The following is a 19,297-nucleotide window of genomic DNA, read 5'->3' on the forward strand; positions in this document are numbered from 1 at the left end:
GTAAAATTTGAGCTTAATGAAATTATATTTGGAGGTCGCTCATGTTCTTTTTTTTATTTCAGGCGAATGAATAATTGAATATGGCTACTACTGCTACTAGTCAGAGATCTTCTTTTGCAAACTGGCTCCTTGGAAAGCAAGTACCTCAGTTGTCAACAGCAAGATTCCTCGTATATTATACATGCTCAGAAGTGTCCAATTTCACCACGGAAGAGTAGCACAAGACACTCCCAGATAGTTATAAATTGACTTGTGAAACTGTAGTTTCAATACGCAAGCGTGCAAGGATTATAACGCAGCGAATATATTCGTATGTTAGGAAACTATCTAAGCTATACCTAAACGTAAAGAAAAACAGAAATAGATAGGCAAAAGTTGAAATAATGAAAAAAATATATCAAAAAAGATCTGTAGAAGTTATTTGATAATTCTACGAAAATGCATAGGAAGAGGACAAGCAATTTGTTAAAAAGCAAAGAGAATATATCTCTTCTTCTAGTTTGACAGGAGCTGATATGAAGATAGTAGCAAAAGAAACCAAGAAGAGGGAGCGGGAAGAAAATGATAGAATAAAACGAGTTCGGTATGAAGAAGAACTGAATTTTACCATGAAACGAACTTGAATCATCTCTTTTTCCACTTCTTCATCATCATGTTCATGACTACTGAAACTGATGACAAAGAGGGGCTTATGGGCGCTCAACGTCGAGGTCATCGTGATGACAAAGAAGAATATCGATCATCCAAATCATGAAGTACACTTTGAACATCATTTGCTGCGGATATTCCCTCCATAGCACCAAATGTACGTGTAATCACGTTCGAGTCATCTAAAGCCCCAGATCGTGGGACAGTATTTGTAGCTGGAGCCATTGCACAGGCGCTAGGTCATAATGTTTCTGATTTAACTATCTCAAAGGACTTATGGGTGCTCAACGTCGAGGTCATCGTGATGACAAAGAAGAATATCAAAAATGGTTCAAATGGCTCTGAGCACTATGGGACTCAACTGCTGAGGTCATTAGTCCCCTAGAACTTAGAACTAGTTAAACCTAACTAACCTAAGGACATCACAAACATCCATGCCCGAGGCAGGATTCGAACCTGCGACCGTAGTGGTCTTGCGGTTCCAGACCGCAGCGCCTTTAACCGCACGGCCACTTCGGCCGGCAGAAGAATATCGATCATCCAAATCATGAAGTACACTTTGAACATCATTTGCTGCGGATATTCCCTTCATAGCACCAAATGTACGTGTAAACACGTTCGAGTCATCTAAAGTCCCAGATCGTGGGACAGTATTTGTAGCTGGAGCCATTGCACAGGCGCTAGTTCATAATGTTTCTGATTTAACTATCTCTAGACGTTCGAGCAGGCGGTCGAGAAGGAAAACAAGGCAGGCAGTTGTAGAATAGGAAGAGAAAGGTAATAATTTGTATGGTACTCATCTTTTACACTGGTATGGCAAAATGCTTCCAGATATCAGTGATCGAAAGAAAAAAGTCTAACCGAATTGCTGTCTTTGTTACTGGAAATGGACAAGAGAAGCTTCTAGGAGTTAAATGAAAGAAAAAAAGAGGAACTGGTGAATCTGAGGCTCAGGCCTGAATAAATTTAGTTAAAGAGTGGAATCTGATGTTAAAATCAAAAGACTTGTGTTCTATACCACAGCTAGTGACACGGGGCCTCATAAAGGATCGTGTACAAATATCCGAGAAACTTTCAGTACAGAGTTGGTGTGAATTGCTTGCCGTCATCATGCTCTCGAAATTGTATTATCAAACGTATTTTCCTGTATTTTTGGTACGTCTACAGGTCCTGAAACAACACTGTTGAAACATTTTCAACAAAAATGATCTTCAATTAATCACTCTAATTATTCTAAAGCACTAGACGAACTATTCAAGGATCCAGTAATGAAAAAATTGCGGCATGAAATGCTGGATATTTGCCAAATTCTCTACATTCCAACAACCAAGAGATGATTATAAAGTTTTCTTAGAATTATCCTCAATGTTCCTTGGTGGTGTAAGACGTACTAATGAGTCATTTCGAGCTCCTGGTCCATCGCATCATCCTCGATTGGTGCCCAAAGGCATTTGTGCACTGAAAATATTTGTTTTGCAATCACAGTGCGAACTAACACAACAATAAGTCCAGAAGATAACTGACTTGGCTTTATTTGTCAGTCTTCTTTATATCAGGGTGTGTAATGAAGCGCATATTAGTGTCAGAACTCCTTACAATGATATCAGACTAATGACCTTCCTCAAGAATTATCCCAACAAAACTGTAGCTAATAAAGCATATAAGGCTCTTTGTGGTCATCTTTGGTTTCTCTCTGAGCACTTGGTTGGCCTAGCCTTATTTGAAACGGAGACAAAGAAAAACATGGTTTGTCACCGCTGCTCTCAGTTGAAAGTAGAAAATTACCCAGCAGAATGCTTTATCGGACTGATCCAAAAGTACAATGAAACATTCACGAAGGATGAGAAACAGAAACAGTTTCTTCTTCAAATTGTATCCAAAATCGAAAAGAGCATCCTACTTCTTCAAAAGCTGCTCTAATGGTACAATTTCACATTTATCAAGAGACTGATTTTTTTCCTTATAATATAACAATTGCATGCCCTAGAGAGAGCTCTGAATGTAAATATTTTCTGATAAAAGCTTTTTTGTGTTACTTTTGTACATATGCGCACAATATGAGCCTTATGGAGCTATGAAATCTCGAACTACAGTTTTTTGTACCACTTTAATATACCAGTTCATGGAACTAAGACTTAAGGCAAGAGAAAATAATCTTTGAGTTTCAAAATATTGTACAGTGTCATTGATATACCACATTTTATTAATACATGTACTATATACTCTTCGGTAAGACAGGAATCACAGTTTGGGGAGGGTATTAATTTTAACAACTTTCTCGTTTTATTAATATTCATGTGACCTGCTCTTAGTCTATTGATTATAACAATTTCTTTTCTCGTGAGTGCCGAATAGAGAAACAAAGAGTGGCGTGAAACACGGTTTATTCACATAAAGAGAGATTTGCAATAAAGTGGTCATGACGCAAAGGTAGATTTATGAAAAAAGAAGACTGTCATATTTTGATCACACACAATAAGTGAATAGACAACCTACTGCGCCTCTTGTTCTACAAATACTGAATTTAGTTCTAACAGCGTTTCTACAGTTATATGCGTTCGAGCGTCTGCAGCACTAACGGCTGATTGCATGTATCTGTACTGACGACAACCCTACTACAAACCGCAGACTAATGAAACTTCAGCAGGCGACTAAATTCGAGGATTAATTATTTGCATTTTGCTGTAGGATTAGAGGGTGTTGCGGACTGGAGGGGTTAGTGCTCTACGAAGGGCACCTTCATGGCGGCGGTGTAACCCCTGGACCCGGAGTCAGCTAGTTTAGTTCAACAGGCAAGTCAACTGGGAGTGTTGGCACAGCGGCGATAATGTTATCGAGAACTTCGGGAAAGCTGCCCCACACACTGCGCGTGCCGGCGGACTTGAGCTTACATAAGACGTCGAGAAAAGTAATAAAACGTTGCTTGCAGACTACATTCAACAGAAGAAGACATAACTAAGATTATAACCCAAACAAATTTTGCTACATATTTTTCTCTTTAATAGAAAAATGTAAAAATGCTAAGATCTGAACAGCACTGATCGAGAAGAACTGAGAAAAATAACATGACTGTGAGTCACAGAGTACAAGTCTTGCAACAGAGCAGATCCACATTTCCGAGAGCAAGAAAATATTGTCTCTGCCTGGCTGTGAAATACCTTGTGTTTTAGGTTGAGTTATTATAATACATATTCCCCTTGTGAGTCAATGCTCTTAGTCCAACTTCTTTCCAGTGAGTAGATTCATACTAGTGAAATGAAGTTCTGGGAGGTGAGAAAACACATCTTTCTCCAGCTTAAAATTTCTGTGGGCGATGAAATAAATGGTACTTAGGTGGTGCCAAATCTGGTGGTTAGGTTGTGTGCTGCACTCATTTCACAAATCACTTCTCTCCGCATTCCCATTGGCAAAGCAACTTTGTGAGCAGATGCGGTGTCCAGACGCATTAAGATTTTTGTTCTTCTTTAGGTATCCAATTTTCTTGTCAAGTATTTTTTGCAACCAGATGGTCCATAAGTCCTGTGCAGTGTTCAACAGTCGTTGTTTTAACTTTAGATAGCTAATCAATAAGATAAATCTATTTCGAATTCCTGGAAACACTGACCATAATCTTCATGGCAGATGATACCGACTTTGAGACCTCTAGTGTAATGCCACCCGTTTCCACTCACTGATCTGATTACTTTTTCATTTCTTGTGTGAAGTGGTGAATTCACGTCTCTCTCACAGTAACAAGTCGGGGCATAAAATCAGTTTCATTATTTTTAAAACGGTCCATACTTTTCTGGGAAATTCGGTATCGTGTATATGTTGGATCAGCACTTCACAAATTCATCATCCATCATTCATAAAGTTTTCTCACAGTTAAGCGTTCGTATAAAATATAACGAAAATTTTTCTGCTGATGTGCTGGATAAATCTTTAGTCGTTAATTATCTACTACTGTGTCGTTCCATTTTATAGCTGTTCTCATCTTTGGGAACATCATTCACGTGAATCCTCTTAATTAGAGCTACATCCATGTTAGAATCCAGCCACCTGTTGAAAATTAAGGAGATTTATGGTCTATCCATTGAAAAGAAACACAAACATCAAGTATAATTACAAAAAATTTTGAACTAAACTATTACTAAGTTAAAATTAGCATTTGACTTACGTTATTCAGAAGTTTACAGCAACGGCAGTTTACAACAACGTGATAAAAGTTAAATTTCGTTGATATCAACCAGATTTCTGTGTCAGAACAATAAACTTTCATCTTGCCCTGTAATTACTGCCTCCCTGTACAACATTGTTTACATATGGTTAGCAAAACCAATCATATTATTTAAGAAGCAAATGCAATATGAAAGCACGTGGCAAAATATTATCCTAAGTCTATTAGAAAGCAACGCTTCGCGAGTAGCTTATTTCCCATAGTTTGAATGTGACGCGAATTATAACATTAAGGTAGATACCTAGGTTACAAGTGCATTTGTCACTTATTTCAAGGTATCATGTACTTCCAAACAAATTAAAAGTTCAGCAGAACGGTGGACAAAAATGTTCTTCATTTTTTCCAACTTAAAGAGTTTGCACACACATTCCGACTTCTGATTAATGTACTCAGTTTGGGGTGTGATCACCTATGGCAGCAATACGGGCCTGATAACGACGGGGCATTCTGTGAATAATACCAGTCTCATGTTGAGGCAGTAAGGCCATTTTTCCTGTCATCCTGCAGAACTGTTCACAAGTCTTGGAGAGTGGTTGGTAGTTGCAACCCGTGTCCCAAGTGCATCCTAGACGTACTGCATGGGATTGAAATCGGAAGAGCGTGCAGGCCCCGTCATCCGTGCAGTGTCTTCCGTCTCCAAGAAAACATCAACCACCTGTGCACTACGAGGTCGAGCATTACTATGAAATCTTGACCCTCAGCACCTCGCAACAACCTCATACAAGGTCCCAAGATCTCGTCACAATATCTGATATCAGTTAAACCTTGCCGATTCAACGGTACAGTTTCAAGAACGAGTGGTCAATACAATCCCTGCCTACACCATTAGGAGTCCCCCTCGATACTGGTTTCTTTCCACAGCGTTTGGATCCTGAAATCCTAATCCACGTTCCCTCCAGATGCGAATCTGTCGAGAATCATTCTCCGGACCAAATCAGGTTTGATCTGAGAAAATAACATTGGCCCACTGTTCGACCGTCCAAGTGGCATGTTGATGACTCCACTGTAGACGTTTCCTTTTGTGAAGACACGGCAGAGGTATACATGCAGCAGCTCTCCGATAATAAAGTCCACTCTGTGGAAGCCATCTGTACACCGTTTGCCCTGACACAACTCGTCCAGTGAATGCTGCGAGATCAGATGCCAGCTGCCGTGCAGTACTAAGGGGGTACCGTCCTGCCTTTACAGTCAAATATAGGTCTTCTCTTTCTGATGTCACACGTGGTTGGCCGTGCCTTGTCTTCAGGATTCGGTCTCGGTCTCTATAACCTGTCATCACAACCGAGAAACAACAGAACGATTCACATTAAGCCAGCGGGACACATCAGTTTGTGACTGTCCGCCGTCGCGGTGGCCGAGCGGTTCTAGGCGCTCCAGTCCGGAACCGCGCGACTGCTACTATCGCAGGTTCGAATCCTGCCTCGGGCATGGATGTGTGTGATGTCCTTAGGTTAGTTAGGTTTAAATAGTTCTAAGTTCTAGGGGACTGATGACCTCAGATGTTAAGTCCCATAGTGCTCAGAGCCATTTGAACCAGCCATTTTTTTTGACTGTCCTGCTTCCATTCTTACTAGGCCCTCCATCGCATAGAATCTGGCAGGCTTCTTCTCTGTGCCATGCTGCAGTCTCTATAACTGTATACACAGCGACTGTAGGTACGGGACTACCTAGCAAGCACTACCCTGTTTGATAGGTGCCCTGATGGCGTCGTTGGCGTGGTTGTCCGTTGCTCTGAATGCCATGGTCTGTGCAGAACATGATCTTACGGACATCTGTTGACCGTTTGTATGATTATATCGTGTATGAGACGCAGGAGGGGAAAATAACAGTTTGTTGCTTTAATTTTGGACACGAGTGTATATGCGTACACAGGATAGTTATGTTTTAAGTGTTGGGGATGACTACCAGCAATCTGTAATGTGCCTACAATTATCATTGAGGCCTGCATCCACATTTCTGTGACCCGATAATCTACACAGTGGTGACAAAAGTCGTTACAGAAGTAACTGCTACCAGTGTTTGTTCCGCTATCATATAATCATACAATAAAGGACCCTTCTTTCTGTGTATTCCCAATACATTACATTTGTCTATGTTAAGGGTCAGTTGCCACTCCCTGCACCAAGTGCCTATCCGCTGCAGATCTTCCTGCATTTCGCTGCAATTTTGTAATGCTGCAACTTCTCTATATGCTACAGCATCATCCGCGAAAAGCTGCATGGAACTTCCGACACTATCTACTAGGTCATTTATATATATTGTGAAAAGCGATGGTCCCATAACACTCCCCTGTGGCACGCCAGAGGTTACTTTAACGTCTGTAGACGTCTCTCCATTGATAACAACATGCTGTGTTCTGTTTGCTAAAAACTCTTCAATCCAGCCACACAGCTGGTCTGATATTCCGTAGGCTCTTACATTGTTTATCAGGCGACAGTGCGGAACTGTATCGAACGCCTTCCAAATGTCGTGGGGTACGCCCTGATATCTTATTGGACCCCCTTTTGCCCGGCGCCAGGCAGCAGCTCGTCGCGGCAAGGACCCAACAAGTCGTTGGAGGTCCCCTGCAGAAATACTGAGCTATGCTGTCTCTACAGCGTCCATAATTTCGGAAGTGTTGCCGGTGCAGGGTGTTGTGCACCAACCGAACTCTCGCTTATATCCCATAAATGTTCGATGGGATCCATGTTAGGCGGTCTGGGTGGCCAAATCGTTCGCTCGGGTTGTACAGAATGTTCTTCAAACCAATCTCGAACGACTATGGCCCGGTGACATGGCGCATTGTCATCCATAAAAATTCCATCGTTGTTTCGGAAGGCTGCAAATGGTCTCCATGATAAACATTTCCAGACAATGATCGGTTCAGTTGGACCAGAGGACCCAGTCCATTCCATGTAAACACAGCCCACACCATTATACAGGGTGTTACAAAAAGGTACGGCCAAACTTTCAGGAAACATTCCTCACACACAAATAAAGAAAAGATGTTATGTGGACATGTGTCCGGAAACGCTTAATTTCCATGTTAGAGCTCATTTTGGTTTTGTCAGTATGTACTGTACTTCCTCGATTCACCGCCATGATTTTATACGGGATACTCTACCTGTGCTGCTAGAACATGTGCCTTTACAAGTATGACACAACATGTGGTTCGTGCACGATGGAGCTCCTGCGCATTTGAGTCGAAGTGTTCGTACGCTTCTCAACAACAGATTCGGTGACCGATGGATTGGTAGAGGCGGACCAATTCCATGGCCTCCACGCTCTCCTGACCTCAACCACTTGACTTTCATTTATGGGGGCATTTGAAAGCTCTTGTCTACGCTACCCCGGTACCAAATGTAGAGACTCTTCGTGCTCGTATTGTGGACGGCTGTGATACAATACGCCATTCTCCAGGGCTGCATCAGCGCATCAGGGATTCCGTGCGACGGAGGGTGGATGTATGTATCCTCGCTAACGGAGGATATTTTGAACATTTCCTGTAACAAAGTGTTTGAAGTCACGCTGGTACGTTCTGTCGCTGTGTGTTTCCATTCCAGGATTAATGTGATTTGAAGAGAAGTAATAAAATGAGCTCTAACATGGAAAGTAAGCGTTTCCGGACACATGTCCACATAACAAATTTTCTTTCTTTGTGTGTGAGGAATATTTCCTGAAAGTTTGGCCGTACCTTTTTGTAGCACCCTGTAGAGCACCACCACCTTCCACAGTGCCTTGTTGACAACTTGGGTCCATGGCTTCATGGGGTCTGCGCCATACTCGAACCCTACGTCAGCTCTTACCAACTGAAATCGGCACTCATATGACTAAGCCACGGTTTTCCAGTCGTCTAGGGTCCAGCCGATATAGTCACGAGCCCAGGAGAGGCGCTGTAGCCGATATCGTGCTGTTCGAAAAGTCACTCTCGTCAATGGTCTGCCATAGCATATTAACGCCAAATTTCGCCGCACTGTCCTAATGGATACGTGAGTCCCACGTCCCACGTTGATTTCTGCTGTTATTTCATTCAGAGTTGCTTGTCTCTTAGCACTGACAACTCTACGCGAACGCCGCTGCTCTCGTTCATTAAGTGAAGGCCGTAGGCCACTGCGTATTGCGTGGTGAGAGGTATTGCCCGAAATGTGATGTTCTCGGCACACTCTTGACATTGTAGGTCTCGGAATATTGACTTCCCCAACGATTTCCGAAATGGAATGTCCCATGCGTCTAGCTCCTACTACTGTTCCTTGTTCGAAGTATGTTAGTACCCGTCGTGCGACCATAATCACGTCGGACAGTTTTTCACATGAATTAGTACACATGACAGCTCCGCCGACGCACTGACCTTTTATAGCATGTGTAAGCGATACTACCGCCATCTGTATATGTGCATATCGCTATTCCATGGCTTTTACTCACCTCAGGGTATAAAGACTGAGAAGCATATTCTGAAGAAGAAATACACAATAACATTGCTGAAGCTTGGATTGTTCGAGGGTGTGAGTTCTATTACGAGTCAGACAGGTTGAGAATCAGATGTTTCGCATGAAGATTTGCATTTTGTCACTTATAGAGTGATTATTGAATGTAAGGGCTCCGTGAACCACTACTTTCAGTTGTTTCAGAGACTTTTAATGATGTGGTCTGATTCCTACTGTAATAATTTAATAGATTTCTTAGAAAAGCTATCAGATTTAGAGAAAACGGCCTCTACAATGATTATAATCCAACTGACAATCTCAATCGATGAAGTAACAGAGAAATTCCTGGGCAACAGCAGGAATGCTGTCACAACATTTCAAACTGGAAATAACCTGTTGGTGATAAAAAATTGCAGGAATGGTAGCATATAACGAGACTTTACTTGCTGTAGGTCCACAGTGTAACTGGAAGATTGTGCGAGCATTGGAACTTTAATAGTGGCAACTAGTTATTTCCAACTTATACGACGCAGATACAAGTTTATAATTTTTAATATTCTTCAGAGCAGTCACCAGAATTGTGTACAACCCCGTTGCCAGCGATGTCGAAGTCGTAGGATACCCCTTAGCAGCATTTGTTGTGTTGATAGTTCCAGAAAAATGGCTCTGAGCACTATGGGACTTAACTTCTGAGGTCATCAGTCCCCTAGAACTTAGAACTACTTAAACATAACTAACCTAAGGACATCACACACATTCATGCCCGAGGCAGGATTAGAACCAGCGACCGTAGCGGTCGCGCGGTTCCAGACTGTAGCGCCTAGAACCGCTCGGCCACCCCGGCCGGCGATGATAGTTCCAGTGAAGCAGTCTATGGTCCCACGAATTTCTGCGACAGTTGCGAAACGAATGCCATGAAGTGATTCCTTCAATTTCAATTTGAAGACAGAAGGGCTTAAGTTCCGGGGGTGCGGTGGGTGGTACAGTACTTCCCAGCCTCTTCGATCGGGCAAATCAGTCACAAATTGCGCCTTAAGCGTCCGGGCATTATCCTTCAAAACGATGGGCGGGTCCTGCAGAAAGTGTCATAGCTTCTTTCTATTAGCTGTTCACTTTTGTAACACTGTCTATGACCTGCTCAGAGAAAGAGGCGGCGACACTTTCTGCAGAAGCCGCCAATCATTTTGCAGCACAATGCTCGGGCGCCTATGGCGCAAATTGAGACTGATTTGTTCGATCGAGGCGGCTGAGAAGTGCTGTACCACCCACCACGTTCCCCGGACGTAAGCCCTTTTAACTTCGACTTGATTCATAAAGTGCAGGAAGCACTTCATGGTATTCGCTTCGGAACTGTTACAGAGATTGGTCAGGTAAAACACTGCTCCACTAGAACTGCAAGGGCTATTCGGAAAATAACGTCCGATCCGTCGCGAAATGGACACAACAATGAAAGTAAAAAAATATTTATTTGCAACAGCTTAGACGTTTGTCGTAGCTTTGTACCAACTTTCCAATACCGTCGTCATAGAAGGCAGCCGCTGATGCTTCTCACCACTTCTTTATGCTGGTCTGCAGTTCGTTGACTGTGCCAAAATGTTGTCTTCATAGCCAGCGGTTCATGTGAGTAGAGACGAACATCAGAGGGAGCCAAGTCCGGGCTTTATGGTAGGTGATGAAACACTTCCCATTGAAAATGCTTGCCCCTGAAGTGTGCAGCTGAGAATTGTCATGAAGAAGGAAATGCATGACAGTTACGTAACGTGGGGTTGCATAAAATCAAGCGAAACATCTCAGCGGCCACCCATATTTGGCGGGAGATACTATTGTTCTAGGCATCTTTACGAGTTCACTGTGGCCGGCCGGAGTGGTCGAGCGGTTCTAGGCGCTACAGTCAGGAACCGCGCTACCAGCAAAGGTCGCAGGTTCGAATCCTGCCTCGGGAATGGATGTGTGTGATGTCCTTAGGTTAGTTAGGTTTCAGTAGTTCTAAGTTCTAGGGGACTGATGACCTCAGATGTTAAGTCCCATAGTGCTCAGAACCATTTGGACCATTTTTTTACGAGTTCACTTTGCTCTCAGAATTGAAAAGAGAGACGTGACGCGATCGACAGGTGTACTAGAGACACTGCCCAAGACATGTGAGGAGAAGATCAGTGTTTAACGTTCCTTCGACAACGAGGTCATTAGAGAAGGAGCACAAGCCTGGATTAGGGGAGCATGGAGAAGGAAAGCGGCATTGCTTTTTTGAAGGAACTATTAAAGCATTTGCCTAAAGTGATTTAGGGAAATCACAGAAAACATAAACCAGGGTGACTGGATGCAGGTTTGAACCCTTGTCCTCTCTAATGTGAGCCCAGTGTGCTAACCACTGCGCTACCCCACTCGGTCCCAACACATCTGTGCAAAGCTTCATGGGGATTTCACTGTCATTTCCATTTCGAGATCTGTTGGACCTCACTTTCTGAATAGCCTTCGTATCACCAAAACTGGTGCTGCTAACACGGGAACCTCCCCATCGCAACCCCCCTCATATTTACTTATAAGTTGGCACAGTGGATAGGCCTTGAAAAACTGAACACAGATCAATCGAGAAAACAGGAAGAAGTTATGTGCAACTATGAAAAAAAGGCAAAATATACAAACTGAGTAGTCCATGTGTAACATACGCAACATTAAGGAACGGTGAGCTCCGGGGCGCCGTGGTCCTGTGAGTAGCGTGAGCAGCTGCGGAATCAGAGGCTCTTGGTTCGAGTCTCCCCTCGCATGAGAATTTTACATTCTTTATTTTCGCAAAGTTATGATCTGTCCGTTCGTTCATTGACGTCTCTGTTCACTGTAAGAAGTTTAGTGCATGTGTTTTGCGACCGCACCGCAAAACCGTGCGATTAGTAGACGAAAGGACGTGCCTCTCCAATGGCAACCGAAAACATTTGATCGCAAGGTCATAGGTCAACCGATTCCTCCAAAGGAAAACACGTCTGATATATTATATACGACACTGGTGACGGCATGCGCGTCACATGACAGGAATATGTTGTCGGCCCACCTAACTTGGCGAATGGGTAAAAAGATTCTTCTACCTTACCCGATTTAGGTTTTCTTGTTTAGGTGTAGCGTCCCCATACTACGGCGCAGTTACTTCGCATCGGAGGGATGGATAATAATTGTCTGAAAATAAAAAATTAAAATTTTTTCACGAGGAAAGACTTGAACCAAGAACCTTTCGTTCCATAGCTGTTCACGCTAACCACGGGACCACTGCGCTCCAGAGCTTACAGTTCCCTTAATGTTGCTTATCTTGCACATGGACTACTCAGTTTCTATATTTTGCTTTTTTTTTCATTGTTGCACATAGCTTCTTCCTGTTTTCTCGATTGATCTGTGTTCAGTTTTTCAAGGCCTATCCACTGTACCAACTTATAACTAAATCTGAGGGGGGTGCGATGGGGAGGTTCCCTTGTAAGAGTATTTATTCTACGACTTCCACATCATTTTCAGTGGGCTGAACACAATGATGCCGACTACGTTCAAGGGCATTAAGTCTTTGAGGTATGTATCTATTTTGTAAAACTTGTAAATAAATAGTTACCACTGTTAAATTCCAACCATTGTGTTATTGAATTTGTAGATGGATTGTATGTATAAAGGATGCTAAATTTAGGACACAGAGATGCCTCCTCCGACAGCAATAATGGCTCTATACTATCTGTACTTCGAGTCGAACTGAGCTTGGATGACAGATATCAGTACATCAGTCGATGGAACTTCAGCTCTGTACAACAGTTCATTCAACCTAGGCCGGCCGGGGTAGCCGAGCTGTTCTAGGCGCTACAGTCTGGAACCGCGCGACCGCTACGGTCGCAGGTTCGAATCCTGCTTCGGGCATAGATGTGTGTAATGTCCTTAGGTTAGTTAGGTTTAAGTAGTTCTAAGCTCTAGGGGACTGATGACCTCAGAAGTTAAGTCCCATAGTGCTCAGAGCCATTTGAACCACTAAACCTAGTGTTGACCAGGTGGTGGAGTGCCAGTCTCCCAGCAGCCCATGACCAGTTGTTATCCAATGGATGAGATACGTGAAGAACGTGACGACCATGCCAACAGTTGTACACTCTCTGTATCCTGGTAAGTCAGGACAACATGAGTAACATGTACTCTTACATTATTTTGTTGAAAGATAACGACACAGGGACCCCGAAGATAGGGTACAGCCTTTGACATTAACACATCAGAAATGCAAGGTGTCCCAGAAACGTTGCGACGAACTGCGAGGGGGTGCAGAAGGTGTCTTGAGAAATAAATCGATGATAGGAACCCATGTCTGAAAACGTTATCAAAGGATGCTAGAAAGCGTCGAAATTATAGACGCCGGCACCTGCCATTGCAAGCCGTCGCTTCCTTTAAACATAAGTACATGTCTCGGTGACGCTAAATGTTATTACCATTACATAAAAAAGTATTATCTTCTCAATAACCTTCAAATGGTAAACTACACCTTCAATTTTTATATATACACTACTGGCCATTAAAATTGCTAAACCACGAAGATGACGTGCTACAGACCAAATATTTAACCGACAGGAAGAAGATGCTGTGATATGCAAATGATTAGCTTTTCAGAACATTCACACAAGGTGGCGACATCTACAACGTGCTGACATGAGGAAAGTTTCCAACCGATTTCTCATACACAAACAGCAGTTGACCGGCGTTTCCTGGTGAAATGTTGTTGTGATGCCTCGTGTAAGGAGGAGAAATGCGTACCATCACGTTTCCGACTTTGATAAAGGTCGGGTTGTAGTCTGTCGCGATTGCGGTTTATCGTATCGCGACATTGCTGTTCGTGTTGGTCGAGATCCAATGACTGTTAGCAGAATTAGGAATCGGTGGGTTCAGGAGGGTAATACGGAACGCCGTGCTGGATCCCAACGGCCTCGTATCACTGGCAGTCGAGATGACAGGCATCTTATCCGCATGGCTGTAACGGATCGTGCAGCCACGTCTCGATCCCTGAGTCAACAGATGGGGACGTTTGCAAGACAACAACTATCTGCACGAACAGTTCGACGACGTTTGCAGCAGCATGGACTATCAGCTCGGAGACCATGGCTGCGGTTACCCTTGACGCTGCGTCACAGACAGGAGCGATTGCGATGGTGTACTCAACGACGAACCTGGGTGCACGAATGGCGAAACGTCATTTTTTCGGATGAATCCAGGTTCTGTTTACAGCATCATGATGGTCGCATTTGTGTTTGGCGACATCGTGGTGAACGCACATTGGAAGCGTGTATTCGTCATCGTCATACTGGCGTATCACCCGGCATGATGGTATGGGGTGCCATTGGTTACACGTCTCAGTCACCTCTTGTTCGCATTGACGGCACTTTGAACAGTGGACGTTACATTTCAGATGTGTTACGACCCGTGGCTCTACCCTTCATTCGATACCTGCGAAACCCTACATTTCAGCAGGATAATGCACTACCGCATGTTGCAGGTCCTGTACGGGCCTTTCTGGATACAGAAAATGTTCGACTTCTCCCTGGCCAGTATATTCTCCAGATCTCTGACCGATTGAAAACGTCTGGTCAATGGTGGCCGAGCAACTGGCTCGTCACAATACGCCAGTCACTACTCTTCACTACTCTTGATGAACTGTGGTATCGTGTTGAAGCTGCATGGGCAGCTGTACCTTTCACGCCATCCAAGCTCTGACTGAATGCCCAGGCGTATCAAGGCCGTTATTACGGCCAAAGGTGGTTGTTCTGGGTACTGATTTCTCAGGATCTATGCACTCAAATTGCGTGAAAATGTAATCACATGTCAGTTCTAGTATAATATATTTGTCCAATGAATACCCGTTTATCATCTGCATTTTTTCTTGGTGTAGCAATTTTAATGGCCAGTAGCATAAATTAGTGAATTTACTGATGACAGTTTTGTTGTCTATGCCTGCGGTCACTTTCAGAATTCAAAATAATAATCAACTTCATTGATTTAGTAAGATTGAACCTGAAATTGCTGGTGGACCCATATACGATCACAATAAAATAAAACAGTGAATTTTGAGGCAGCATGAATGAGAACAGTGGTGTGTTTAAGTTTACAAAATAATGTCAAATTTTATTAATTCTTTCATAACTACAACGAGCTGATAACTCTTACACAGGAAATGACAAACACACATCAGAAAAGGGATGGTGTTTGATTGGCAGAACATTCATTGGGGTGGAAGCTATACAAATTCTCCCCTGAACCAATCCCTTTTACAATGAAATTTGCCTTCGTTTAAATGAATCTACCGTGAGTCCCAACACTATTCAAATGGAATCAACTACAACCAAGTAACTCTTCAGGCTTTCCCGGCGATCTAATGACATCTTGGGTTGTCGGGTGTTCTGCCGGATATCAGCGTAGTACTTGCACGATATTTCGGTCACGTAGCTCGAGACCTTCATCAGGTGCGACCTGAGACTGCTCCTCGAGTGGACCTGGTCCAGTATTTATGCCTATGGCCTTCCCCCTCCACCAACGGCTGCAGGCGCTTCCTCTGTGGTCCGCGCCCATTCCCTGTGACCTGCTGGAGCGTTGCTGCTCCGTTTTCCGTCCGCTGCGGTTCTAGGTGTTCCCTCTGCGGTCCGCGCCCACCAAACCCGCTCCTGGGGGTTTCATCTACGGTCTGGGGTACCAGGCGTTCCCCCTGCGGTCCGTGCCCGCTCACCACTACCTGTTGGAGCGTTGCCGCTCCGTTTTTCGTCTGCTGCGGCTCTGGATGTTCCCTCTGCAGTCCGCGCCCACCAGTCCCACTTCTGAGTGTTCCATCTTCGGTCTGGAGCTCCTGGCAGTCCGTCAGGGGCTCGTTTACCATCTCCATGTCTCTGGTTCTTCTGTTTGTGTAGTGTTGCAGCTGTCCCCGTTGCTCCTTTAACAATTCCAGAGCCGAATCCCAGGCTCTGCTTAGCTGGTACCCTGTGTCACGATTCATAAGATCGTCAGCCATTTTAATCTCAATCGATTCTCTTATAACACTGTCCCAAAATCTGGGTGTTTGTGCTAGAATCTTCGTATCCTCATACTTCATGGCATGATCTAGTTCTAGACAGTGTTCAGCAATGGCTGACTTAGTCACCTGTCTTAATCTAGTGTGCCTTTGATGTTCTTTGCACCTGATCTCCACAGTTCTTGTCGTCTGGCCAATGTAGGACATGCCACATTGACAAGGTATATTGTAAATCCCTGGTTTTCGACCTGGGCAACATCCAGAGCCGCAGCAGACGAAAAACGGAGCGGCAACGCTCCAACAGGTCGTGGTGAGCGGGCGCGGACCGCAGGGGGAACGCCTGGTACCCCAGACCGTAGATGAAATCCCCAGGAGCGGGTTTGGTGGGCGCGGACCGCAGAGGGAACACCTAGAACCGCAGCGGACGGAAAACGGAGCAGCAACGCTCCAGCAGGTCACAGGGAATGGGCGCGGACCACAAAGGAAGCGCCTGCAGCCGTTGGTGGAGGGGGAAGGCCATAGGCATAAATACTGGACCAGGTCCACTCGAGGAGCAGTCTCAGGTCGCACCTGATGAAGGTCTCGAGCTACGTGACCGAAATATCGTGCAAGTACTACGCTGATATCCGGCAGAACACCCGACAACCCAAGATGTTACAACCAAGTATATCAGAAACTATGGTTCACCTGAGAACAGGGAGTTGTGAATGCCATTTAACAACCCAACACCAGTACAGCAGTAACCGGTACAGCAAATGGCTCTATCCTGTCTGTACTTGAGTCGAACTGAGCTTGGATGACAGATTTCAGTACATCGGTCCATCTTACTTCAGCTCTGTACAACAGTTCATCGAATCTTTCACCTTGATTCAGGCTGCAGCAGAAAACGGCACACTGTCGACGAGGAGCGGCAGCGCTAATGTTCTGACACGACTACGACAATTTGTAAATTATGTGGTCTGGCGTTCTGGTTATCAGAAGGGGGGCAACTCTCCTATTAGAACCCTGAAATCCCTGCAGATTTCAGTGTGATGTGCAACCGTTCGCTGGTCTGGCCTAACCAATTTGACTTTCATGCACGACGGTGCATGCTGGAATTGTCAAACGTCAGACGGCCGACTCAGGACGAATAAGTTAACCATCGTGACATACCATATGTCCGAGATGATATGCAGTTCCACTGTAGGTACAGTTGGCAACTGCCACTGGCTCCTAGGCAACCACAAGGTATAGACCACAAGTCTCACCCACTCGGGAAAGACCTGAAGTTTTCCACCAGAGGAGGACCAGAAGGCAAAGAATGGAGAGAATCAAAACCACTTTCCACCAGGTCTTGGTATGGAAGCCGAATCAGCACAAACGAAACTGCCCACACTTTACACAAACCAACTGAACTATCCTCTACTCATTGAATCTCCCTTCTCGATTGTTGTGCTGCCCTGGTACCCCATCCAGACACAGTACGCTGGGGGAGCAAGCCTCCACTTTGCATACCCTGAGAGGAAGTCTATCAGCGATTCCAAATCTCTCTTGTCTGAAAAACGGAGATTTTAGACTAAAAAAGCATCTATCCTGATGGGACTACAGTCCCCCATTTATGGGGAGATTTAATGTTTCCAGGCCGACCATTTCCAGTTTCTGAAAGAAGGCTATGAAGCTTCCCAGGCTGTTCTGCCAGTGAAATATACAAGGTGTAAATTTTAAGTTGACAGACCAGAATAATTCGAAAAATAAGCTTCACACGAAAAAATGTGTAGAATCCGAAGTTGACTGTTTTCGAGGGGGACATTTGCTGGTGCTAAAATTATTCCGCCACCCCAGTCCCCTGGGGGTGAGGCGGGAGGCAACTTTAAAATTTCAAATGGGAACCCCCATTTTTTATTGAAGAATCAGATTCTACATAAGAAACTACGTACATTTTGTCTTAAACATTTGTTTTGATTCTTGGTAGTTGGCACTATAATTCAAGAAGATCCATGTTCTCATTTTTGCATGGAAAATGGTTACGGATAAATAAAAATACTTATTTACTTCGTAAATTTTGATTCGCTAAAACTAAAACTCTCCTTTTCTCCCCATATGGTGGGGCTTGATAGAGAGGAATTACAGTTTTACAAATGTTGACCCAAATATTAATTTTTTCCGTAGATTCGGATAAGTTTTGTTTCTTTCGTGGTCATGAGGCCATACAATTTTTAATTGTTTATTTTAATTTAATTACTTTAATTTAATTTTATTTTAATTTTATTATTTATTTTATTTATCTGTAACCATTTTCCACACAAAAATGAGAACACGGATTTTCTTAAATTACAGCTCCAACTACCAGAAATCAATACAAATGTTTAAGACAAAATGTACGTATTTTTTATGTAGAATCTGATTATGCAATAAAAAATGGGGGTTCCCGTATGAAATTTTAAAGTTGCCTCCCGCCCCACCCACAGGGGGTGTCGCGGGCTAATTTTAGCATCAGCAGATGTCCCCCTCAAAAATAATCAACTTTGGATTCTACACATTTTTTCGTGTGAAGCTTATTTTTCGAGTTATTCTGGTTTGTCAACTTAAAATTTACACCCTGTATATTTTCCGGGAATTCAGCCAGGTAACACTTTCAGCGACCGCCGATATTTCGGCGGGAGAACACCCCGCCATTTTCAAGGCAAACTGCAACGAACAGGCGATGTACATGCAAATTTAAAACCTCGATTCTCGGATTGAAGCAGGAAGGATAACACAACACTAGTGCTACCAAAGATGACCAAAGTCAGAGCTATCGATAGTGAGACTACGAATTCACAGGTGAGGTAGCATTGACTGTGTCCCTCTGTTTCTTCACAAGGGAGAGAGCCGGATTCCAAACAGAGTTTAAACAGAAACCTCCATCCCTGTTAACGAGGTTGCTCGCTAATTTAATCTCAACTGCCTCCTTAATAACATTGTCCCAATAGCTGGACGTGCATGCCAATATCTCGGTGTTATTATATAACATGGGGTGACCAGTATCCAAGCAATGTTCGGCAATAGCAG

This window comes from Schistocerca serialis, chromosome 3, assembly GCF_023864345.2.
Source record: "Schistocerca serialis cubense isolate TAMUIC-IGC-003099 chromosome 3, iqSchSeri2.2, whole genome shotgun sequence".
In the NCBI taxonomy this organism is placed as follows: Eukaryota; Metazoa; Arthropoda; class Insecta; order Orthoptera; family Acrididae; genus Schistocerca; species Schistocerca serialis.